Below are 25751 nucleotides of genomic sequence, written 5' to 3' on the forward strand. Positions count from 1 at the left end.
TCTCCCTCCCCCTCCCCCTCCCTCTCCCTGCGGAATCCACCTCCACGCACTTGCACTTGCCGGATATGCTCGAGATGATGTTCCTATCAGATTCCAGCTGCAACCCCGGCATCTCCTCCGCGTTTCTTCCGGTGATTGTGCCCTTCCTTTCGCCGCTGTTTGGCTTTGTCTCCGTTTTCGGCTTGGGTTTCGGTTTCATCTGGTGCCCCGCCTCCTCCTCCTGGCCAGGAAACCTCTCGTGGAGTTGGCACGAGCGGTGCCAGGTCTTCCATTATTCCCGGGCTGAGATGTGGAGATGCTAACATGCTGCGATGTCGAGATGCTGGATGCTCCCCCTCTCGGTTGGCGTCTCGTGTTCCGAGCTTAAGTGCAGTTGAGGTTGTTAATGGCTCGCTTTCGAGGCTTATTCTCCTCCAAACTGGGGTTAATCGAAGGCTTTGTTATGGTATAGTTACTTCGAGCAGCATGAGTAGTGTCCAGATACAATTTTGTACATGTGGTGGGGTTATAAAACAAACTTTACTGGCTTAAATTTAATTTTAGGAAATTACTGCACCTTTAAAATGTTTTTGTAAGCTACCTAAAATGTTATAATTTAACTCTTATTTACAAGCCTAAACCACCATTGTTTTAAACCAAACAAACCCCTTAATTCATATAATTAAATGGAATGGAAATTGTATTTGCCTTGTGCTCATACATGTTTTTCACATTAGTCACTTTCTTACGGCTCATTCAACTACGCGTCTCCCATTCACAGTTCTTTTCATTCATTTATACTTTGTTTGGTTTTATTTAATTTTATTTCCCATTGTTTTGAATTCTTGTGCCATTTGGGTGATTGGAAATGGCAATAAAGAACGCCAGAGGTGTTGGGCTGCATGATGGGGCCTTTCGCAGCCGAGAGTGCATTAATCGCGAATTTGCAAAAACGATAAAGAAGCCCCACGCGATGCGATGGTCTGAAATGGAGAATTTAGCCACTCAATGGTGGAAACTGTCCCTGGTGTTGCGATTTTCCTACCTCCAGCGATGGAAAACCCCCTTTGAAAAAACACTACCCCCTTCAGCATGCGAGTGCTGCGATGGAAAGTAATCCAATTGAATTAAAATGGAACTGAGGGCGATTTGGCAGGTGTTTAGTCTTCTGGGTATTGATTCTGATTCTACATTTAAATTTCTGTTTTTTACAACCCCCCCCTCCCTCATCCACTCAATGCCTTTTGTTTTGCCTTGGATTCGATTCAATTTGGTTTGATTTGATTTCGTTTTCGTTTTCGTTTTTTACTTTTCGCTTTTTATTTCGCTCTTTTCTGCTTTTCTGCTGCTGGCAGAACATCCGCATTAAAAAGTTTCGTCTATTCGAGCGGAAATCAAAAAGTTTTATTGAGTAAGGGACAGCGGCCTTGGTGGGTGGGGGGTTTTCCAGGGGGTGGGAGGCTGTACTTATGCAGCTGAAACTTGAAAATCGAATAGAAATATATCGTAATACAAGGGAAAGGGAAACAGGAACAGAGGGAAACTGCCGATGCATTTTATTGCCACGTCCTGCGGACAAACATGAAGCCAAAATCGGAAGGAAAATCAGAGCGGACACGTGAAGGAGACACGAATTTCCGATTTCACACTGCGTTGCTTTCTATGTCTTAAAGTCATCCCCGATTTCCACGGGAATGTTTATTTACTTCAACAATTTGCATTTCAATTCATTCAAATTTTCGTTGCCCAAAGAGAGAGAGAGGGTTGCGTATACGCCTCGTTGAACGCAAGTAAAACTGATTAATTGCCTTGCAATTAATAATGAGGAACGGTAAATGGCAGGTAATAAATTGCCGCAGCTCCCTACAGAGCTCATCCATAAAGTGGATGGTCAGGGGTTTAAAAGGGAGACCTCGGGGGGAAAAAATACCAAAGCTGGGGAAGATGATTTAGAAGAAAATCCCCTGCATCATCATTCGCAGCTGCTCGAATCCGGAATTTGTTTATGCACCGCCCGAAGAGATATTTGAGGGAAATCAAGTGGAATGGGAGGCGTTGCACTGGGTGAAAACTTTCCACTTGGCAACCGGAATTGGGTTAGAGGTCATCTGGGCAACGATCTCGCCAATCGAAGATAGACTAATTATTCCATTTTGAGAAGCTGTTTGCTTTGGAAATTTTTCATTTCAAAAATAAAACTATATGGGCATTTGTTGCCAACGGATAATAAACTTTGCTAAGCATAATCATACAACAATAACAAGGTTAATATTCAATCCCAGTTCCTTTTTTATTAGCTACATTTAACTATGATTCTTATTAGCATCCCTTTGAAGCCTTATTTGTTTGATATTTTTAAGTACATTAAGATAGACTAATTATACCATTTCGAGGAGCTGTTTGCTATGAAAATTTATCATTTCAAAAATAAAACTATATTTGAATTTGTTGCCAAAGAATAATGAACTTTGTTAAACATTATCATACAAAAATAACAATTCCATTTCTTGTTTTATTAGCTACATCAAACTATGATTTTTATTAGCATCACTTCTCCGTCTTATTTATTTGATATTTTAAAGTACATTAAAAATACTTTCCACACCCTACTCATCATTAAATTTTCAAGTAATGTAACCTATGTCAACTAATGCTTACGTGCCCTTATCAGCCACTGTTCCTCCTTCATAATAGATCATCTTTAGCAAAGTCTTTAAGTTCTTCTCCAGGAATACCACTAAAATACCTAGTCAATTAGAAGATGATTTATGAAGTCCGCCCCCAAAACCGCAGGAGAAAGATCTATTGCCACTTTTTGGCTGCCTCACACTCAGTGACTGATGATGGTGCCTAAAAGGTTCCCCATCTCCTCCAGCTTCCGCGGCTCCCCTCGCAACGTTTAATAAACATATTTTCCTACATATTCTGTTACGGCTGCGCCTGCGCACTCTAATTTTTATTGCACCCTGAGGTCGTGGCCTCTTTCCTTTCCCTCCCCGCTTTTCCTTGGTTTTCCACAAGTACAATTTTTTTTATGAATTGTCTGCCGCCTGTTGTTGTCGGTTGTTTGTTTTCTTTTGGCTCTTTTGGTACGCGCTATTAGCATAAGTTCCTTGTTATTACTTTTCTATTTTCGGTACCAGTCCCTCGAGTGCAATTCAATTGTGACTTCTCTCTGTATCTCTGCCTTCCTCCGAGTTGAGAATCTCAGTCGACAAGTGTTTCTGTCTCTGAACAACGACGGGAAATCATCTGGGCGGCGATTACGTTGAGTGTGCTCGGAAAATGAACTCTGAACAAAGGCTGCCTCCTTTGAAGTTTTCTCTTTCTGCTTGGAAAACTGCATCTGGAGTTCAGAAGAGCAGAGCATAGGTTTTTCTGGGCAGGTGCTGTGAAACGCAAATCAAAAACTTTCTGTTAAATATACCATATATATTTATTCAAGAAGGTGTCACAATCAGGCTAGCCTGAGTTGTATATGGTTGAGAATGCATATTGCTTCACAATATATAAATCTTCAAAACTCAAAAACTATTGGTCAATAGACTGACATCCGAGAGTTGTTCAACATTATTTGATTATTTGATGGAGTAGCTTTATCCAAATAGAAACCAAGTATTTAAAAAAAAAAGAAAACAAGTTCCAACTTTTTGAACCAATCCGTTGGTTGTTGTTTTTTGACATTAAAGACTTTTACCCACAATTATAAAACTATTTGGAAGGGTAAAACAAACAAACCAAGAAGCCCCATTGAGAATTCAAGTATTCCCACAAATTAATCAGGCTTACAGTCGCCTTCTTCCCCAACCATATAGTTCCTGTAACTTTTAAATTTTCTTGGTTTCGCCTCATTAGCCAGGACGTGTTAGCCATTAGGACCATAGGTTCCTTAGATCTACCCTTTCTGTTTGTATAGCACCTTCCCTTAACCCTCCATCTCAGAGGCTTATTAATGATGTGGTTGCGACTTGATGACTCTGTGGGCCTTTGCAACTCCGCTAAACGGACAGCGGACAACGGACAGCGGACAGGGCAAATGGCAGGTAGCAGAGGCATCTCAGCACCCTTCGCATCTGTATCTTACTTTTTGGAAGAGTCCAATCACAGGCGAGCGAGTGAGAGAGAAGGGAAACCAGAACCGAGAAACGGGTTTCGTAACCTGACCCATAAAGCCTTGGTCATCCACAGATGCTGCCTCTTTCTGACCCGAAGATTGGATGGGCATCTCCCTGGACCCAAGTGGCAATCGCCATTGCTCCGATCGGAGAGGCCACGCCCACTCCTATTGCTTTTTTTTTGGTCATTTGGTCATACACTTGCTGGTGCAACATATTTTGATTTAATTAAAAACTAAGCAAAATGAAAGGAAACTAGAAAATTGAATGGGAGAGGGGATGGGAAAACTACGGGAGGCACTTGCCAACTTTGTGTTTTCCGAATTAGAAGGAAGTCAGAAATGGAAAAAGAGGTTACTGAACCAGGCGATATCCTGTAAAATAAACAAGCTAATTTTTAATAAGGATATAAAGATACTCATATTTTGGTTTATAATATATGTGTTTGAGTTCCAATATTTTTTACAGATTGGTAAGAACATTTTTATTAATTATTATTAAAATAAATATAATTGCTTATTTATATCTCGTTAATATCGTTATATTCCATTCTTCTGTAAGGAAAGTACAAATTTCTGGTAGTCCATGTATGTTCAATGAGTCCTTCGTTTAAGTTAATTGTCTTGCTAAAATTTAAAAACTTTGTAATTGTTGCAAGCCGCTTTCCAGTGTTATAATCCCCATTGCCAAACACCTTGCTGTCATCCCAACCAACTCCACTTAACGGAGGGGCTCAAGAGGGTAGCAGAGCCCCATGAAAAAGGATAAAGTTAATCTGCCGAAATTGCAGCCCAGTGGGTGAGGAGTGGGTGGAAGGCCAGACAGCCGGGGATCCAGAGATGTCTGACAGTTGTGGTTGCGGCCGAGAGTGGGCGACGGTTATAGATGTACATATACACAGCGGGTGTACGGAGGGTGCCAAATATTTAATTCAAATGTAAATTTTGCATATGCCAGGGCTGTCAAATGCTCGGCTGCACTTGGAGTTGCTACAGAAACAAATCCCCTGACCACCCACTCAATGCTACAGTTCCTCCATACTGACCCCTCCATTTTCGGTCATCTAGCCAATTTCCCGAGATGTTTTTGCCCAGTCAATACCCGGTTGAGGTCACAGATTCTCTGATTCTACTCGTAGCACGAATCCTACCCACAGTGACATTCTCCTAATCCCTAAAACACATTGCTGTCCCATTTCTCATTTTTGTCTCTCTGAGATCCTGCACACATATAAAAACTCAAGTTTTTTTCACTGAAATGCTTACAATCATCTTTAAAAAAAAATGATTTCATTAAATTTAATGAATGTTAATCATTTTCTTGAAATGTTTTGACTATTGTTAGCCATGATTTAATAATTTAAATTTTACAACAATATTTATATCATTTAAAGCGTAATTTTGTGTTATTCAATTTGTATACTCCTGAAGATTTAAGTAATTTAAGAGCCTCTTTTATTTTTCTCTCTGCCTTTTAAGAAGTCAAGAAATCGATCGGTGGCGACACCTTGACTTCCTTTTGCTCTCTGTTTTCGTTTTCATTTAGTTTTCGGCGGTGGTTCTGCGTTCTCCTGCAGGGCTTAAATTCCCATTTGGTCCGGACCAGAAAGCAAAGGATCCAAGTATTTTCATACAATTAGGCAGTGGGGACGCAATGGGGCTAGGGGTAATTCCAACGCAAATATGAACTCCACATTTGACTGCCGAAAACTTGAACAAAACTTTCGACCAAGCCACTCACAAGGGGAGGGGTGAGGGGTGGTTTTGGGTTTAGTTATTTTGTTTCATTTCGGGTAAATTGCATTTTATTTTTGGCCTGCAATGTGGGGCGGCTAAGGAGGAAAATAGAGGGGTTCTAAAACGTTTCTTGCCTGCAGTTTGAATCTTATGCAAATATTTTCGGCTAAGCTTTTCAAAATGGCATTGGACGGGGAAAGGAGGCCATTGTGTGCAGAGAAAAAGGACGAGAGATGGTTTTAAATTGAGCCTTGTGGGGTTCGTTATCCATGTGTGGGAGTGAGACGGGGCGGGGGACATGGAGGATGTAGAGTAGGCTATATAGTGGCACAAGGAACTACCAACTACCGAAAGGAGCCTCCAACGTTTTATGGTTGAAATATAAACTCTAATGGATTTCATTTGAATGGTTTACATTGAATTAATGGACAAGGCACAGTTGCCTCTGCCCAACTTTCCCCAAAGAAAATAGATGGCTTTATGATGGGAGAAAGAGTTCAAACTGCGCCAGGAGAAAGGGATGTGGCTTTGAATGGTAAATTTTAAATTTAACCAGGTGATGGATAGGAGCAAAAAATTGGGGAATCTTCAACCTTCAGATGGTACAAATGTGCAAAATTTGTAATTGTTTTTTGTTTTCAGTGGGTGTTTAGGAAGGAAACCGAAATGTTTATTTAAACACACAAATCAATTGCTCTAATAAACTATTAGGAACCGGTAGTACTTTTCCACTTTTCTAAATCTATTTGGTTTTCGCATTTGCTTGAATGGAAAAGTAACCCATTGATGGATTTGATTAAATCATTTAAAATACTATAATAGAAATACATTTTGAAGATGAATTAGGGAAAAATATTAAAGGATTACCCCATATAATAAATAAAAATATGAGTATTTTAAATACAAAATTAATTTATTTATAAAATTGTATAATTTTTTAGATTGTATAGCTTTTGTTTAAATGTTAACCATTAAAACTTTATTAATACCAAACCGAAGGCGTTTTGATATGTATGTATGTTGCACAAATATCTGACACTATTTCACCACCGATCATGAATGATCGTGTTTCAGTCTCCCACTCATTCATCTTTCTTGCACTTCCCCTTCCCTTGCACTTCCCCTTCCCCTCCCCCTTGCACTTCTTCATTCCATTTCCACTTTATAAACCAAGAAATACAAACCAACGAACCTCAAGCACTTGTCTTCTACGCAACACGTTGTGTGTGTCTCTCTTATACGCAACACGTTCGAACAGCTGTTGCAACAGTTGAGAGAGCCATGCGAACATGTTCGAGCGTATAAGAGCGCGTATCTTTGAGATACATTCTCTCTTTTTGGCAAGGTGTTCTGGTTTGATTTCTTTTGTTGTTTGTTTTTTTTCCTTCCTAGCTGTTTCTGTTATTTTGTTTGGCATGGTTTGCTTTGCTTTTCCGCCGCTTTTATGGGAGCAACTTTGTTGTGCCCACTGTGCGGATGCATTTGGTTGCGTATCTTTCAGATACTCAGATACTCGAATCCTAAGATTCTTAGATCCTCATTGTTGTTTTGTTATTATGCGGCAGGCGTCGCATTCCTTAGCCCCATGTTCGTGCCCCCTTAACCCGCTGGTGCCCCCTTGTCCACTTCTTGGCTTGTGCCTTCTTCCTTTCAGATTTCTCAATAAAATTACTACCAGCCACTTTCCGTTTTCCGTTTGCCCGATAGTAGTTCTCCCACTTATTTGTATGCGCAGAGTGTATTAAAAGGGTTTTTCGGGAGGGGGGTACTGCATTGCCCGATGTCTCGAAATGTTTTACAGAATGAATCGCACATTGACATTGGCGATACTCGCAGCTGCAGCCTGTTCGTCTGTTCGTTCTCCCTCTATGTCACTCCTCTTAACCACAGTGGTCACTCGACTGTCGAATGCTACTTTTTTTATAAGTTTAATGCTCATTGCAGAAATAGCTAAGACTCTAGCAAAAAAAAAATATTTATTTACGTAGGCACCTTTATCTATTGCATATTTTTTTCTTCCCGAATATCTTTTTGGGTGCCTCAACAAACAAATTAAAATCGATGAAAAGTTTATTAAAAACTGGGGTTTTTGTTTACATATATTTATAGAGTTGTAGAACATTATATTTTTAGGAAGTGGATGAAAATTATTTTGGTCTTGCTGATGACGATTTTCTAAAGAGATTTTTTATTTTTGGCTTTAGGATTGTTTAATGTTTTTTTTTTAAGAATCAGTTGAGGAACTGATGTTACTGTACCTTAATCTTCGTCCTTTTCTGTTTTTTTTCGTATTATTTTTATATTTTTTAGTTAGCGTGCTGCAACTATACATGCCGTCTCTTTTCTTCTGTCTGGGACGGAAGCAGACACTAGGGGAGTATTACGGAGGGTTGAGGAGGTGGAGCAAGTCATAATAATTATTATGTTTTATAAGAACCATAGTCGACAAAGAAATAAGAAGGAAGCAGTGCGAAAAGAATGAAGTGCGAGGGGAAGGAGCGTAATTTGAGCAGCGGCATGTGGCAGAGGCAGGTGAGGCCAGAAAAACTAGTTGACTGAAATCCTTGATTTCCTCGCTCTCTTCCTGTCAAAGGATATCTTATTGATATCCTTGTCTCTTTCGTATTATAACTACACATGTCGTTCTTTGGCACGAGCAGCAATCAGACTTAGCAACAAACCTAAGAAGAAACCAGCTCGTCCACCAATTTTTGTTTCCAGTGGCGTTACATGACTTAATTAAGGGGGTCTTAATTTTAAACTAAGGGGTTTTAGAAAGTTTCAGGTCTAGGCTAAACACCTTATATTTAATTTGTAAATTTTTCTTTAAGAAACATTTCTTTTTAAATTATTTTTACAGTGTTTAGGGACCAAAATCCATCAAAATCCCCCGTCTACGCCACTTGTTGTTACTGTTATTTTTGCCGTGTCGAACATCTGTTTTATTTCGCCCTGTCCCTGTTCACTCTCCTATAGTAATCACATTTTATTGGATTTTATTTTGCGTGCGTTAAATCGCCTAATCGTCTTTGCTTTTTTTCGGCTTATCTGTGTTTTGCATAAATCGCTTTTTGCCTTTGCTTCGCGTCTGTTTGAATTTGTTTGATTTTTGTTGTACCATTTTTTGTTATTTTTTATTTTGCTTTGCGCAATATTTTCACCTTGTTTTTATATGTAGTATTTTTGGCTTTTATGATTTTTTCTTTGTTTTTGTTTAATTTTCTTTATTTTTTTTTTGCGGCTCCGAGGGACGGCAATTAAACACGTTGAAAAAAATATAAATGGGCGAGAGTGGAAATGAGCGACGAAAAAATATATGAAACACGAACAAAAACAACTTAAACAAGAAAGGAAAGCTAACTTCGGACGGAGCCGAAGTTGATATACCCTTGCAGAATATTCTGTAAATTATATTCTTCAAAATTATTCATATGGTGTATTCTTAATACTCATAAAAAGTCCTAACTTCCTAACTTTAAAAACACCAAAGTTATGGCATTTCCAATCGTTCAGTTATATGGCAGCTATAGGATATAGTCGGCCGATCGTTGTGAAATTTGGTAGGTCGGATTGATTGGCCAAAAATAAAACCCATAGAAAATCCCAACTTTATAACTTTACAAACACCAAAGTTATGGCATTTCCGATCAATCAATTATATGGCGGCTATAGGATATAGTCGTCCGATCCTTATGAAATTCGGTAGGTCGGATTAATTGGCCAAAAATAAAACTCATAGAAAATCCCAACTTCCTAACTTTAAAAACACCAAAGTTATGGCATTTCCGATCGTTCAGTTATATGGCAGCTATATGATATAGTGGCCCGATCCCGCTCGTTCCGACTTATATACTACCTGCAATAGAAAGACAACTTTTGGGAAAGTTTCAAGCAGATAGCTTTAAAACTGAGGGACTAGTTTGCGTAGAAACGGACGGACGGACAGACGGACAGACGGACGGACAGACGGACAGACGGACAGACGGACGGACAGACGGACATGGCTAGATCGACTCTCCTGGTGATGCTGATCAAGAATATATATACTTTATAGGGTCGGAAATGTCTCCTTCACTGCGTTGCAAACTTTTGACTGAAATTATAATACCCTCTGCAAGGGTATAAAAATTGTCTTTTTGGCCAATGCAATTTTTACGAGCAAATGTTTTTCTTCTCTTTTCTTTTTTTTAAGATGGGGCGAAATGGGATTGAATTTAAAGTGTTTTCTTTGGTCGCGTTGGATAAACATTTGCGGCGCAAGAAATTAATTATAAGCTTTTTAGTATAGCCTTTAAAGAAAACAAGGCACAACCAGTCGTATGAATTTTTGTAAATCAGAAACTATTAATCAAATGTAGTAAGTAGGATGACAGTATTAGACATGAATAACTAATTAGTTGAATTATCTTGAGGTGCAATAAACAGATATAGAATCGGAAGTTAAAGAATATAATTATATATTAAAGGATCAACAAAGCATCCCCTAGTAATGGATAAAATTAACAAGTGATTTAGCTCGCTGACAGCACCCTCATATTACCAGGTTTTTAAAGGTTAATCAGGGGAATATCTCGCTTCGTTAGGATCTCGGCACCCTTACCTTCTATAGATGAAATACATGGACTTCCGTTCAACTGCCACTTAATTCAGCACTCGAAATCAGTTTGAATCCAATCTGCGCGAATTGAAGCGCATTGGCAAAGGGAGCGAATGAGATAGGGGTAGTGTGGGAGTGAGAGCGGTACAAAGGGTCGGCGCCCTCATCAGCTGTCAGCGGCAGCAGCGACTCAGGCATCTTTGATGAAGATGTTTCTGCCAATTGTTAATGTATCTTGCTCTTTCGATGTTAGCTATTCGGGCAGGGAAAGGTTGAAGCAAAAGATAAGACCACAACATATCAGAATTGTATTCGATATGTTAACAAGTCGCGGGACAAAAGAGATGAGTCCCATGAGATTCCATAGATAGCCCACAGAAATAAGTTTAGTTTGGTAGCTCGTATCTTGTATCTGATGGATGCGCCTTTTGACACCCAATAAATAAGGCGAAAACAGCAGCTGAGATCGAATTCATTTTATTTATTTTCTCCAGGGCGAGACACAAGTTTTGGGTGTCTTCAAAAAGAGTTTGTTGAAGTGAAAGTAAGTGAAATATAAATTATTTAAGAAAATCTATCAGTAAGGTATTTAAATAATTTGTAAGATGTTTCTGTTTAATTTTTTTAATATTGCGTTTCCCTATGTTTGATAAAAGAGAGGATAGCATTTGTATCTCTAAGGATTAACAGAAGTCAAGACTCACTTAAAATTTATAAAATAATAATATTAGTAGATTTCTGTAAGTGAGCCTTGACTTGTAATGGAATAATTAAATTAATTATCTGGAAAGCGAAAAACCTTGTTTTACAAATGAGAAGAGTCAATAATGGTTTCCGAGGGCGGTTTTTGGGGTGTGCAAACTTAATGAGTGACTGGTTAATTATCCGTCGGCGGCTGCATCTGCAACTGTCTCTTTCTCTGTCGCACCTGCAGCTGCCGGCAAAGGCCAGCCGGCTCCTTTTTCGTCCTCTCCCTGTCGCACACTCCCCCCCTCTCGCTTGCTCACGCGACTCCTGGTTTACCGTTCACCGGATGGCGGCCAAAAGCAAAAAGCCACGACAATGGAAAACTTGGCAACGCGTTCGAACTTCGAACATGTTTGCTGCACCTGGCTTTATTGTTGAAAAAGGGGCTGCAAGGGGTGCAGGGGTGGCGGGGGGGAGGGGCCTTACCTTGGCCAGAAAGAGCCGGCTTTTCGAAAGGGGTGAAAAATAAAAAACACACACCAAACAACGGGCAACCAACACAGTGCTATGTAAACCCTCCGGTAAGAGCCTCTACCCCTTTTTTTTGGCCAGGCCCGGCACTTTGCGAATCTATAAAAGTATCGGGCCGCATAAAAAACGAGCTCAGTTGTGAACGGTACTTTGTAACGGCAACCGGCGGCAGCACGCGCGACTAGCGGTTAACTGCAAAATAGAGGAAAAGCTCAAGGAAAAACTGTGGAAAGCCCTGAGCATTCGTACTGCCAACAATTTTCTGCTCGGATCGACTGCCGCAGTATCTTGTCGCTCATCCGCTCAGAAGGAGGAGAAAAGGAAGCTGCAACACACCACCCAGTTCGCAAAATCCTTCACCCGGATGGACTGAAAAAAGTCAACACATTTCTTGCCCCCTTCGGTAAGTCATAACACCCCCGCCTGGGATCCTATCACTCTCAATTCCCTCTACTTCTATATCTCACCCTGAGAGATCCCGACAAAACCCCAAAAAAATAAATCCATCGGCTTAAAACTTGGCAAAACTCAACTGCCAACTGAACCAAGCTGAGTTGAACGTATTTGAGTAGACCACTGGGAAAAAAACAGTTGACTTAAACATAATGTTTAGCTAATCATAAAACTTAAAATGTATGTCCGAAAGGTTTTTAAATAATAGTTCACTTCAATTTTGTACACAAGAGCCGACAAGAAAGTACTCAACTAAATCGGATTATTGGATTGCATTAAATAAAATAAAATACTAAACATTTTACAATCTTGATTTTGGGTAAATTACCGATAAAAAGAGCAGTTTTAAATGAATAAAAAAAATTTCGGTCATAACAAAAGATTTTATTGAATCTTAAAACTGTCTTTATTACCCAACACATTTATATCTCAGTGCATGTAAATCTGCATCTGTCAGTGCTGCAGCAGCTTCAGCATTAGTATCTGTGCCTGCTTTGTATCTTTTGGGTTGTAAAAACATCTGTGCTTGTCGTTCGGCATCCGTATTTGTTGCCTTACGGAATGGGATAGCTGCACATTCTTTACTCCCACCCACCAGTCACACATTGCGTATACGCAATGTGGAGCGTTGGGGAAAATGTTCGTGAGTTAAACGCGGGTTAAAGTGAGTACCGTTTGTGCCAGAGCTGTCAGCAAATGGCAACCACTTTCCGCTGAATTCTCCTTTGGGGTCCCCGCTTTTGAATGTGGGCTGCCCTGCTCCATATTTCGATATCTTTTGTGGGATCTCGGACAAGTGCTACTTCTGGCCAACTTCTTGGCCAGCCACTGGTTGGCTGTTCGATTTCTATTGTCTCATTCAAATGGCAGCAAAGACGTGAGTGCGTGTAGGCAGGAGTGGCCAACGATCGATGGAGGGTCTATGAAGTAGAGCCGCCGGTGGCACCGCCAATGTGGGCGGAACTCGAGCTCCCAGTTTGGACATCCATCTTGCCACCAACTAAGTTCGTCTCACTCCAGAGGGAGACGCTTCCACATTTGGCTCACTTTTGTTTACACTTCGATTTATTTACGCAGACTCAAAAAGTATTTCATTCAATCGCATCGCTGTGAATTTTATTCACTTTCGAAATTATTGTTTTTCTCTTTGTTTGCCTGGGAAACTTTTGCTCAATCAAAAGGCAAGTTGGCAAACAAGTGCAGAAGATTCAAAATCAGATTCAGATACATAAATCATACCTCAATGACTGAGGAGGGGCTGCCTTGGGCTTTTGTCTCTGGTTAAGTTTTTGTTTATTGTTGAGTGCATGCAAAATACGAAAAAAATTAATGCGTTGGCTATTTTTGAAAAAATCATACGCAATGCATTTTAATTTTTCTCGGCTGTCGTTCGTTTTTTGTTTGTAAAAATATATATTTTTTAAATGTGTCAAGTTTGCTTTTTTACAGATCAGAAAGAGAGAGGCAGAACCAAATTAAAAGAAAATAGCGAAACAAACAAAAAGGGAAAAAGACCTAAAGACCTGATTTCTGAATGGCTTAGTTTTGTTTAACCAATTTTTGGGTTACTTTTCTTTTGCCATTGTGTGCAGAAGTGGAAAAGTTATGGAAAGATATGGGAAAAAGTTTTCTAAGTTAAATTGGTTAAGCTACGTATTAAAATTACTATCCAACTCGTAAAACTTTAATTACTATTTATTTCCTCCTCCATTTCCTCTGAACTTTATTTGGCCAAAACTTCTGACTGCTATTAAATTCAGCAACTGATTTGTGTTTTTCCCCCCATCTCTCAAGGCAATTTCAGCGCAAAAGTCAACAGTTTATAGTATTTAATCATTCTTAAGCTGTCTTCAACTCCCCTGCCACCCCCTTTCCGCCCTTTTGGACCACCTTTGACCTTCATTAGTGTCAGACCCTCTCGCATTCACATTAATCTAAGCAGACATTTCAAGTTGAGTTGCAAAGACAATGGCTCTAACCGTTTTGTATTTTGTCTTGTCGGCCAAGGTGCACACGCACGCTACAAAGACAGATTGTATCCATCAGATACCCCCAGAAACGCATACAAATCAGAGCTAATAAATTAGTGCAGTTTATGCCCGAGAAGCGAAATAAATTCAAAAAAGATTAGGCAACCATCTAAAGTCGAAACGCCACCAGAATAGTATGTTTAAAAATATAATACATTTTGGTAGATTGGACTAGAAATAAAAGCAATAATTTTTGATTTTATTGTTTGAGTGCAATCTATCTATCGATTTTATTTTAAACAAATTGGGACTTTAAAAAGTTAAAAATATACATAAAATGCTATAAAAATCATAGCAAATAAATAGCATAAATTTATGGTTAAGAAATTTTAAAAAATTCCGCAAAAACTGCCAGATTATGCAACCATTTGGAGTCCCAACACCAACAGAAGTTACACCCCCACCCTCCAACCAGCCACGCCCCCTTTTCAGAGGCGCCCCGGAGTCTCAGGGCGACACAAACAAAGAATTCAAGTGGCGTGTGTTGCACAAAACCGAACCGAAAGTCCGAAAAAACCAACACACTCTGCTGAAGGAAAAACCTTCGCGGCGGAAAAACAAAAAAACCAGCAGAGCAACGATGTGAAGAGTTGAATGCCTAACAAGTTGAAACACGCTGAAAATGCGAAAAAAAAACAAAAAAATAAAAAAAATAAATAAAGAAAAACAAAAGCTCAAAGATGGAGCACACCATAATAACAACAAGAACAATGACTTGGAAAATGTGGAAATGTCTTGGGAACCTTGCAAAATGGATGAAGCTGACGTTGTTGTGGCCTTTGTTGCTGTCGCCTGTTGTTGCTGCAGTTTGTTGAATTAGATAAAAGTTTAGGAAATGTTTATGCCAAAAGTAAAGCGCAGATGAATTGCGAAGGAAGCACTTCTTGGTGAATACCCTTGATGGAGTTGAGGGGTCCAAGTCGGTTGGCATTTCGATGGCTAAGAAATGGGTTTAACTGTGCAAAACTTGGCCGTCCGAAGAGTTTGGACAACAGTAAGTGAAGTTTGTTTGTAAAAGATATTCTTATTTATAGTAAGAACTCCTGTCTTTGCCCATCAAAATGAGATTTAATTAGTTTTTAACTGGTTCTAAAATGGAAATTTAACTTTAAGCAATTTATCTGCGTAACCTTTGTGGAATAGTAATACAAAATATAACACTTTCATTAAAGAAATTAGATTAAAATTAAAAGTATCGAAACTTATGCCTCTTTGTTTTTTTCCATATTAGACAATATATAAGTATATATATATATTATCTCCAGAGTACGCCATTTTCAGTGCTAACCTTTTTCCTTAACTTTCATTCTTTTTTATTTTGCCCAGGTGGTAGGAGTGATATATAGGAAATGGTTGAGGGGTAAGATAAGGTGCTCTGGCAAATGGCAGGCGGAAATGCACCGAAAATAAATGTGGGTAAAAATGCCAAGGAGAACTGTAAAGTTGTGTATGTTTACTGTGTGTGTTTGCTTCTTCTAGTCTGGGATTTCAGTTGCCATTGCAACTGTAGTTGGAGGAATGTTGTCTACACGTAAATATTTCACACCAAACACAAAGAGGGGGGGTTCTTAAATGGGGGGGTACACAGGCGTAGCTGCGGGGGGTAAGCCGGAAAAAATGCCTAACCAGCGCAATGTGCAAATGCAAATGCAAATGCGACTGCGGAATATGAATCACAAGAATCAACGGCAGCCACAAAAAGCTCAGCCACCAAGGGAACTCCGCACACTCATCGCTTATCGCCGATATCCCCCTTTTTCACCTGTCTTCTGGCCCCCCTCTCACCTGCCCCGCCCCCTTTCATTCATCAATGCTGTTCGACGGAGGTGAAAATTTCGTGCGCGCGACTAAAACAAAAGAAAAAGAGCAGAAAATAAAGAAGAGCAGTCGAAGATAAGACAACAAAGATTCGCGAGCTGGCGATAAACAAAAACAAAGCAAACAAATGGGCTAAAAAAAAAGCGAATACTGCAATGCAAACCACAAACAAACATGCTAAGAATGCATCTCACAGATACAGATACAGTGGCTGCACCAAAATTATAAATTCCATTTTGAGGAAAGTTATAGGATTGGAGATACTTTTGATAAGTTGTTCTTTTCTTAAGAATTATTAACTGATTGTACGATATTGTTGTTAGAAAAAAGTACAGGCATTTACAGTCAAAGTTACATTCGTAAAATTATTAATGATTTTATAATTTTATGTTGACACCCCCTTTTCAAATGGTACACAATTTGATTTTAAATTATTTAACTACTAAAATGAAATGAAATGATTAATTTCTATCCTTTTATCCTATTCAAATGGCACAAAATTTGTTTTTAAATTATATAACTACTAAAATGAATAGTTCTCACTATGTGATGTTCCACTGTAGGCCTACAACTTACGTGTGAAATGACGCTAAACCGTCTCAACAAATTCTGTTGATACTGCAACCAAAAATAAAAACGCAACAATCTGGCGAAAAGTGAAACGGAACCCCGCCAGGGTCGAATTCTATTAGAAAACCGCACTGAACCAGACCAATACGAACTGCGTTGAGGTGAGTTCAGGTGAGTCAGGCCCACGCAATGCGAACACCTGAAATCCGCAACGATAAGAAAATATGCGGGGGACCCGGAAGGGGGATGCGGGGTCCCAAAACCAGTTTCTCATGGAGCGTGGGTCGAGTCTTTGACGTCAGAAATTGAAGTTGGTTGACAACTATCAAAGTCAAGCTATTGACACAATTTGTATAAATGGTTTTGGATTGCGAGAAAAATATGACGAGGGTGTTACGGATAAGGGTTATTTCCTATTTGTACTAGCAAAAAGCGAGACTCTCATGTGACAAATATTTGTCAGCGGAAGATGGTTTAACTATTTAATTAATTGAAGTCCAATTGCAAATTCAATAAACTCAAACTGATGGGGTTAAATAGTTTTATTTTCCAAAAACAGTGCTGCAAGTATGTTAAAATAGGTGTAATTAATGTTTAAATACTGGCAATGTCAATATAAAGAATACCTTTAATAAAATACAAGACGTTAAATACCCATATAATTAATTTTATTCCATTTTAATTATCTCTTATGCCCCTGCATTACTTTTGTTTAATTTGAAACCATATAATATACAATTTAAAACCCTTTGATCCAATGCAACACACTGTCCTCATGTAGTATTTATAATAGAATTAAGCAAAAATCACGGACAAACCGAACACAAATCGTTTACAAAGAGTTATCACAGCTATTTAGGTTATTATTTTGCATTGACAGAATGTGAAAAACCAGAAACGGCAAACGAAAAAAGAAATCAGCAAAGCTGAAAAACCAAAATCGAGAAAAACACAGAAATGTCCGGCAAACAGCACAAAATGAAAAAATGAATGGATATATATGTGAAATAAAATATTCTGGCAATTAAACAGCAAACAGCTGAAATTGTTGGTCACCCGCTTGTTTTTTTTTTTATTTTGTTCTCTCCCATTTTTTTTTTTCATTTTAATGTTTTCAACCACAACACGAATTATGCAGATTTACAAACGCCGACAAAAAGGTGGAAAGTATTTATAATTAAAGCAACAGTATTCCGCGAGGGATGTGAAATGACCACCCATAGATAGTTGATCCCGATGATCAGTGCTGCATCCGATGGATGCACTTGCAGATATTATATATCTGGCGGATACTCAGCCAATCTGCATCTGCAAATGACCACAAAGTGAGAGCGTTGCACAGTTAACTCAATTAACTTATAAAATGTAAACTATGCGAGCCAACAGCTAAGGCAAAGCTCCAGCTCCAGCTCCATCTCCAACTCGCAGACGAGATCCAAGCGGAGTCCCAACAACAAGCTCAGTGAGCTAAACGGCAACGGTGATTAACTTTTGTCCATCTGCATAAGCGATGGCACCGTGACTCACGGGAGCAAAAAGATACGAAATACTAACGGGAAATGCCAAAGATATCTTAGCGGAATTATGCAAATTCCCTTTTCGAAATGTTTCTATGAACTTTATTCTTCAATATTTTTGAGGTGAAACATTTAAATAATTTCTCTAGAAATTTAAGATTTAAAACTATGCCTGTGGTATAATGCAAATATTATTCTTGAGAAAACAAAAAATAAAATCCACAACAGCCGTTGTCTATTTCAATCTAACTATTATAGTTACAGTTGTATCCTATTTCATAAAACATTGACAAACTTTAGTTTTGCTTTACGGGGATGTGAATATATTTATTTTAAAATATTTATTTCTATTTACCTTTCATGACATAAAGACATTTAATATTTCTAGAATGTGGTTGTGAAAGATTGATTGGAATATTGAAATATTGCTTTGCCATAAACCACCTTTGAGTGCACCTGCTCATCTCTAGCACTTTTCACAGTTTCCAGCTTCGGCCCATGCCCATGGCTTTCCATATGTAGATGCGTGCGAAGAGATACGTGGATGTATCTACAAGCTACAAGTTACGCTTTGCAGACCCGCGTACTCACCTGAGCGCGAATAATTACCACGCCAAGAAAGGGGAGTGGAATGGGGGGGAGGGGCAGGTGAAGGGGGACAGGTAGGCGCCGCTTTCGTGCAAAGAAGAAGAGGCGGTCCAGGGGGCGGAACGGGCCCACTGACTGCGGCAACAATGTTGGCCAGTTGCGCAGTGAATGTCGAGGAAGCGAACGTAGATCGGGGGATATATGTATATACCGCGAATATGGATCTGAGAAGGGGGCGGGGCAGGTGGGTCATCGGTGGGTCGAGGGCAGCGCCAGCGGTGCTAATGTGGTTATGAACGCCAGTTGGCAGGTCAGCGCAGCTCCGCTCCGCTTTGGAGTCGTCGCTAATCGAAATGTGATAATCGGGGCGGGGCAAAGTCCGGTTCATTGAGCCCCAGAAGGGCGGCAAGGGGGGAAAATCGGGGTGTGAGCCGCAGTTGCACCAACTTTGCTCAGCTATTGAACCCATTAATGACGCCGCCTTTGCTTTATGCCCGCGATTTTCTCGTCTCGTGGAAAGTCGCACAAAAATGGATCGCACATTAGCCACTCGTTCCACGGAGCTTGGGAAAACTTGTCCACGGGTGAAATCATGATGGAAAACGAATGCAAATATTTATTGGAAAAGCCCTAGAAATTTAGCATTGAACTTGCTAAATAAGACCAAAGTTGGATTGTATCTTACTGATTAGAAACAGGTTTATTACGTTAGATTATTTTAAGTTGAGTTATTTGATTTCCCAAGTATAAAAACACGAATCACCCATTTATTCATGGATCTTAATTGAGGGATCTTTAAGCTTGCTTGTTTAAATAAGAGCTATTTAACTAACAATTTAAGCTGTCTCTTGGCTTCTTGTGTCCCCCCAATTATTTCCTTCCTATCTTCCTTCCTGAGCAATCTGTGGTTCGCCTCTTTCATTTGTCTTTGACTTCTAGAGAAAAAACGCGAGAACAAAAGGCTTGTCAAGCCATTTCCATTTTCATTTCCATTACCGTGCGAATTCTGCCCCCCATTGCCCCTCTCCCCGCGGAATACTTTTCTTTCGCTGTTTTCTTATTAACATTTTTCACTGCTCACCCACTCGGCGGATTGGGGGAGCATAATTGCCTTTTGATGTTGCTGCTCGCCTTTGGCCATGGTCATGTTGGCCTCCTCCTGTTACTCCCCATCCTCCTCCTGTCTGACCATTTAATGCCACATTAATTGTTATGATTTACAATGAGAAAAATCATAAATTAATTATTCATGTGGCAACAAACAAGTGGACGGTTGCGCTTGGAAAATTCCTGCCCTGGGTCAACGTTCCATTGGCAGGGCAAGGCAATTTCCGCACAGTTTCCTTCCTGGCCACCAAATCGAAGTCGGAATCGGAATCGGAGGCTGATCGGCGGCCGTGAGCCATCAGCATCCAATTAGCTAACGGAACTACGTGCAAATCGTTGCATCTCGCATCGAACCGTTCGAGTGCTGCAAAAGATACTTTTGTATCTGGCGGTAAAAGCGGGTTAATTGATGGCTTTTGCATTAAATTGCTTCACTCGACACAATCAGCTGAAGAGCAGATAGAAAGAGACAAAGAAAGAGGGGGGTTTTGATGGAGAAAGAGGCAGCAATTGACCTGCTCGGCGCTACTTGCATCTTTGTATCTTTAGCATGGAAGTTAATTATCGCAGTGCTTCGCAGAGTTCGTGCTGCAATTTCCATAGATATTTATTAGATCGGACTCAGGCGCAATTCTCAACCCATAAATCAAGCTCAACTAGTGATCTCAGAATGCCATCTGCTGGCCATACGAATAAATATTTATGTATTCTGGAGTTTTTGAAATATCTGCACGGCACAAAAATAATCAGCAAATTAAAACTCTTAAAGTTGCTTCATTTTATTTGACGAGTCTTTTAAATTTCTGTTGCACGTTCAGATATAATCTATCTATATATGTTCCAAATGTATAGGACAAGCACATGTTCATAAGTGATAATTTTTTGATCTGCATGTGCGTGCTTTATTGGATTCTCCTTCGTCTAGACTTCGTCTCGTTGGGCCACGCACTTTAATCGGCTGCGTGCTTAATTTATTGATATGTCATCGTCTGCCCAGCAACCACATCCACTTCCACATTAATCCCCCTTTTATTTAGATTCTCCTTGACAATCTCCACTGTGGCCTCATGCCAAAGTGTTCGTCATTTCCTCCCTGGCATTCCGCAAATACTTGGCTCTACGTCTTTCGATTTCGGCTGTAGTTTTCGTTTTCATTTTCATTTTTGTTTTAGTTGCCATATTACGAAATTGGCCTCCCCTTTTGGGCTGGATATATATCTGGGAATGTTCAATTTCCAAATCGAATGAAACTTTAGCCACCCCGATTCGATCTGCTTTGTCTGTTTGCGTGATTCATTTTTTCACATTTTTGGTTGTTCCGTTTTGATTATATGTACGAGCATTATGCTTGTCTGGCCGTCTTTTATATTTTGTTTTACGTTTTATTATTATTCTTGTATTTTCCTATATTTCCGTGTGAACTTCCGTTTTGACCTCCCCTCTTTCTCTCTCGCCACTGGACTCTACTCCCTTCTGAAAAAGGCAAAAGTTTGGAACGAGTTTGAAATATTGATAGCGAAATGAGCAGGGACCACAGGAACAACCTACACAGATACGAGTCAATGCAGAGAGAAAAAAATAATAGAATTTAGGAAAACTGGTTTAATTTAATTTTATTGTCATTAAAAACCTGAATAATGCGGTTGAATTTACTTATGATTATTGTGAGCTCCTACACCTGAGTTTTAACAACGCCAACCTTAAACTAGTGATAAATATATCTTATAACAATTTAAAGTCTATGAATTAACCTTGTCTTTCATAGACTTAAATATAAATATAAATTATATTTATTTTTTGCGGTGCAGTCTCACCCACTTGGACCTTGCACCATCGGTGGTTGCAGGCAACACCTACTGCAGTCCCAAACTTGTCCAGAGCCACTCTCCCCCAAGCAGTTCCCCTCGATCCCCGATTCTGTCTGTCGCTGGTCTGCTTGTGGTTGCTGTTCGCTGTCTGCCGCCGTAGTGGCATTGTTGTTGTTGGTGGTGGTGGGGCGTGTGACCTCTCCCACCTTCCCCCTTCGGTGGCCCCTTTTACGGTTGCATTAGACAATAACTGGTAATAATCGTTGAACCGTAAAATAAACATGGATACCCGGTGCACTTGTTTAGGCAGCAACAACAATAGTGGTCAGGTGGTTCAGTCGGTGGTGTCTTTGTCGCTGCAGGTGATTAAGTCTGTCCACCGTCCGCCGTCCATCCTCCACCGTCCATGCACCACTCACCATCCACCGTCCGTTGTCGTCTGCCGGACGTTAACTGATTTGTGCATTGACGCGAAGTCGTAGAAATATACGAAAAGACATACATACTTAAGCAGGGAGACAGACCAAGAAAAGAAAAGGGTAAAATAGGGGGAGGGAAATTTGCGATTTTTCACAGATCCGACTGGCAGAATTATAAGCATATGCCAACGCTTTGCATTCCTTTTCAATCTGATCCATTCGATAGCTAATTTACATTCGTCATCATGTTTGGGTTTTCTACGTAGCATTATGTGATTCAGTGGCTAAATATAAACGCCGATCAAAATAAATCTCCAAAAACAAAAGCTACGTTCACGTTTAAGTGGCCAGCGAAAAACGATCTCGCTTGGGGCTCGTCTGAAGTTGGTGCTTGGCGCGCCACGTATTCATATCCCATATTGTCTAGTGGTTAGGATATCCGGCTCTCACCCGGAAGGCCCGGGTTCAATTCCCGGTATGGGAAATATATGGTTCAAAATTTTTTTTCATTACGAAAAATTATATTTTTTTCTTAAAGACATCAGAAAAAGTATAACCATGCCAGGTGATCTACGCATTTAATTAATATATTAACCTTTTAAAGTTCAGCATAAAACCTTCAGTATTTCTTTAAATACGATAGGGTAAGGTGAGGAAATAATAATGGAGGATCGGATCTCTATAAATAAGTACTACCAGAATTCTTAACTACATCTAACTTGGTGGAACTCAAGTCCCATATTGTCTAGTGGTTAGGATATCCGGCTCTCACCCGGAAGGCCCGGGTTCAATTCCCGGTATGGGAAATATGGCTATGACTTTTTTATGTAAGTATTTATTATTTTAGATAAATTTAAAAAATCTCATATATATAATATATATTGTATATCCCGAAAAGGTCGTGATAAACCATACAAAGTTGTAAAAAATGACGTTTATCTTTTTGTTTGTTTCTAAGAATTGACAATTAGTTTCTCGTATAAGAATAAAATATCTAAAATATAAATAATTAACTAGTAATTCGTTATTCAACACTTCCTGTCCTTTCATCTCCCATATTGTCTAGTGGTTAGGATATCCGGCTCTCACCCGGAAGGCCCGGGTTCAATTCCCGGTATGGGAAATATGGTTGCGAATTATTTTGGTTTACAAAATTGTATATTCTTTATAGCATATGCATGCATATATGCTAGAAAAAGTTAATTTAATAAAGTTTTTAATGCGGTTGTTTTTAATTTCTTTACTGCTTCTTGTATTTACTTCTATCCAAATATCTATCAAATCTAATCATGGCTCGTTTTAACTTTTGGACCACCAACGAATTGGGCAGTTTAGAAATTTCTTTTTGTTGGCCGTTCTAAATCTCTGAAATCTGGACTCGACATCAAGAGCAGCTTCTGCTCCATTCTTCTGTTGAAATTGTGCAAACAACAACAGAATCAAAGGCAAGCTCTTGTGGTCTAAGTTTTATGTGGAGCGTTTTATGGCCCAGAGGCGGTCTAAAGAGGGAAAAGGGGGTCCGAGTAAGGGCAAGTGTTTCACACAGTAAACACAAGTTAATGAAATTAAAACGTAAGCAGCAGACACACAAAAACGCAATAAACACAAAAGAAATTACAATTAAATTGAAAGCAAAGAGAAAGACCATCCATCGAAGTGTGAGGGAGGGGGGTATGGGATGGAGTGGGACAGGGCTAGCCTGCTTCCCACATTCGCCTCTCTTCACTCCTGTGCCACTGCAGCTTGACATGCAACCCGAATGGAAATGAACTTTGAAGCCTGCGTGGGTCGTTGTTTCCCAGTTTCTCGGCTTGAGAATTTCAAGTCGCCGGCTATCGCGATGCTCCACTTGCCCCCTCCTCGTAGCCCCTCTGTCACTTTTCCCCACCCCTCGCCCCCCTTCGCATTTCTTCTGCGATGGCGTGCGCGACTTTTAATCGCATTCGCTTCAATTGTCGGAATTTTATTGTGAAACCAGCTAAGACTTTGGGCGTCAAAACCCTGCCACCCCCTTTCCATCAACTAAACTGTCCCCCAACCCTTTTCGCTTTTCATGTACATCTTTCATAACGCTTCATTATCGTCTCATACAAAAAATGCGAAAAGAAACCTTTGAAAAAAATGAATAAAAGTGAAAACCGTTCCCAGAGTTGGGGTACAGTGAAAGCTCTAATGGGTGACCTTTAATGTAATGCAATGTATGAATTTTAAACAGAGGCTTAATCTGAGTGGTTCTTCCGTTCTTAGAGTTTATATAAATAAACCATTTTGTAAATCAAACATTTTGTTTCATTCTTCACCTTCACCTTTTAAAACCTTTTTAGAATCGGAATCTAGATAAGTTACCCGAACCTTCACTTTTAGGCCCATTTAAAAAGAAAAAGTTCTAGATAAGTTATTCAAATCTTCACTTTTGAGCCCATTTAAAAGGGAAAAGTTATTTGCTCTTGCCATATTGTTAAAAATTATGACCAGTGGAGTTAGCAACTGGATATCACGATCCTTAATTTTATTTGTAAACTATTTTTTTTAACATTCAAAGCTGAATTGAAAATAGTCCCAAAATACAAATGGTTGTACAGAAGTGTAGATTTCAATTTCCTCTGTGTAAGCTCCCATAACTTTTTTCTTTGATCCCACCATCGCCATACATAAGAGCCACCCACCTGGTAAACATTTTTCAATTATAGTTTTATAGTAATTTTCTCGTCATTGTTGGTAGTTTATGTTTATCGTCTTGTTGTTGTTTGCAGTTGATTTGTTGTTGCGTTTTGTTAACGTAACTTTCTTCGTTATTCTTTCACTTTTCGACCCGCCCACTGACTGTGCATTGAGGGAGCTGCCAACTCGTTTTCCGTAACTTTTGCTCTCGACCCAAAGGCATTTAAGCCGCGTTGTAATTATGTATTTTTTATGTACATTTCTCTCTCACTATTTCTTTTGGGTGGTACACCCTGCGGCTTCAGTAATTAAATTTGTTTTTGTCTTTCGCCCTTTCGCTTGCCAACTTCAACTAACCGTATTTATTCAGAAGGGAAATCTCTTCGCTATGCAATTTCCCAGGAATTGTAAAATAATTTCCAATGTGTTTCAAGCCAATTTAGTCTCCCATCGAATCGCATAAATCAATAAAAGAAAATACCGAAAAAATGGGTGGGAATACGCTCACATATTTGATAACCTTAGGAAAGTACTTGAAAGCAAAGGAATGGAAGCAAATAATGCAAACACAAATAGTCAGCATTATGTAAATGAAATGTTTGCCCAATGCAAACACAAAATGCGGTCGAGTAAGGAAATCTAGAACAGCAGCTCAAGGAGCAGGGCACTGGAAAAATAAATTCAATAAACCAATTACCACCCACTTTTATGTAAATAAATCAAAAGGTGCACTAATTAATTGAAAATTAGAAAAGTACTATGAATGTTACTCAAACTTTAATAATAAAAGACCAAGGGCATTGAACCTTGTATTTAATAATTAATAAAGCCTACTATTTATTATATCCAAACCATCTCTCCTCTATTGAGCAAAAAAAAAGAAAGAATTTAAATGTATTTTTTCACGTGAACATATCTTTGCCCCCAAAAATATTTTTTAAATTAATAGAACTTATAGAAAATACAATCTATCTATTATAAAATATTATTTTCTGTGTAACGAGAGGAGAAAAAAAATATTGGTGGAGCACCGTAGAAGGTTGGCTTGCATAATCAACTTCAACGGCGAGTTGAACTTCGATTTTTGCCTTTGCCAAATGAGCCAAGCAGGAAGGCAAACACAGGGCCCCTGAAG

At 39.4% G+C, this 25751-nt stretch overlaps 1 protein-coding gene and 3 non-coding genes across 4 annotated transcripts in view; all 4 read left to right on the forward strand.

Moving 5' to 3' along the window:
* The window catches only part of LOC108040145 (protein rhomboid), a 31763-nt gene that overhangs the window by 1102 nt on the left and 4910 nt on the right, over positions 1–25751 (forward strand). The window lies entirely within an intron of this gene.
* On the forward strand, positions 22368–22439 carry Trnae-cuc. Its single transcript has one exon. It is a non-coding gene; the product is annotated as a tRNA-Glu (tRNA).
* Trnae-cuc lies at positions 22690–22761 on the forward strand. The gene has a single exon. It is a non-coding gene; the product is annotated as a tRNA-Glu (tRNA).
* Positions 23007–23078, forward strand: Trnae-cuc. The gene has a single exon. It is a non-coding gene; the product is annotated as a tRNA-Glu (tRNA).

The sequence above is a fragment of the Drosophila rhopaloa genome, unplaced genomic scaffold (assembly GCF_018152115.1).
Source record: "Drosophila rhopaloa isolate 14029-0021.01 unplaced genomic scaffold, ASM1815211v1 contig_163, whole genome shotgun sequence".
In the NCBI taxonomy this organism is placed as follows: Eukaryota; Metazoa; Arthropoda; class Insecta; order Diptera; family Drosophilidae; genus Drosophila; species Drosophila rhopaloa.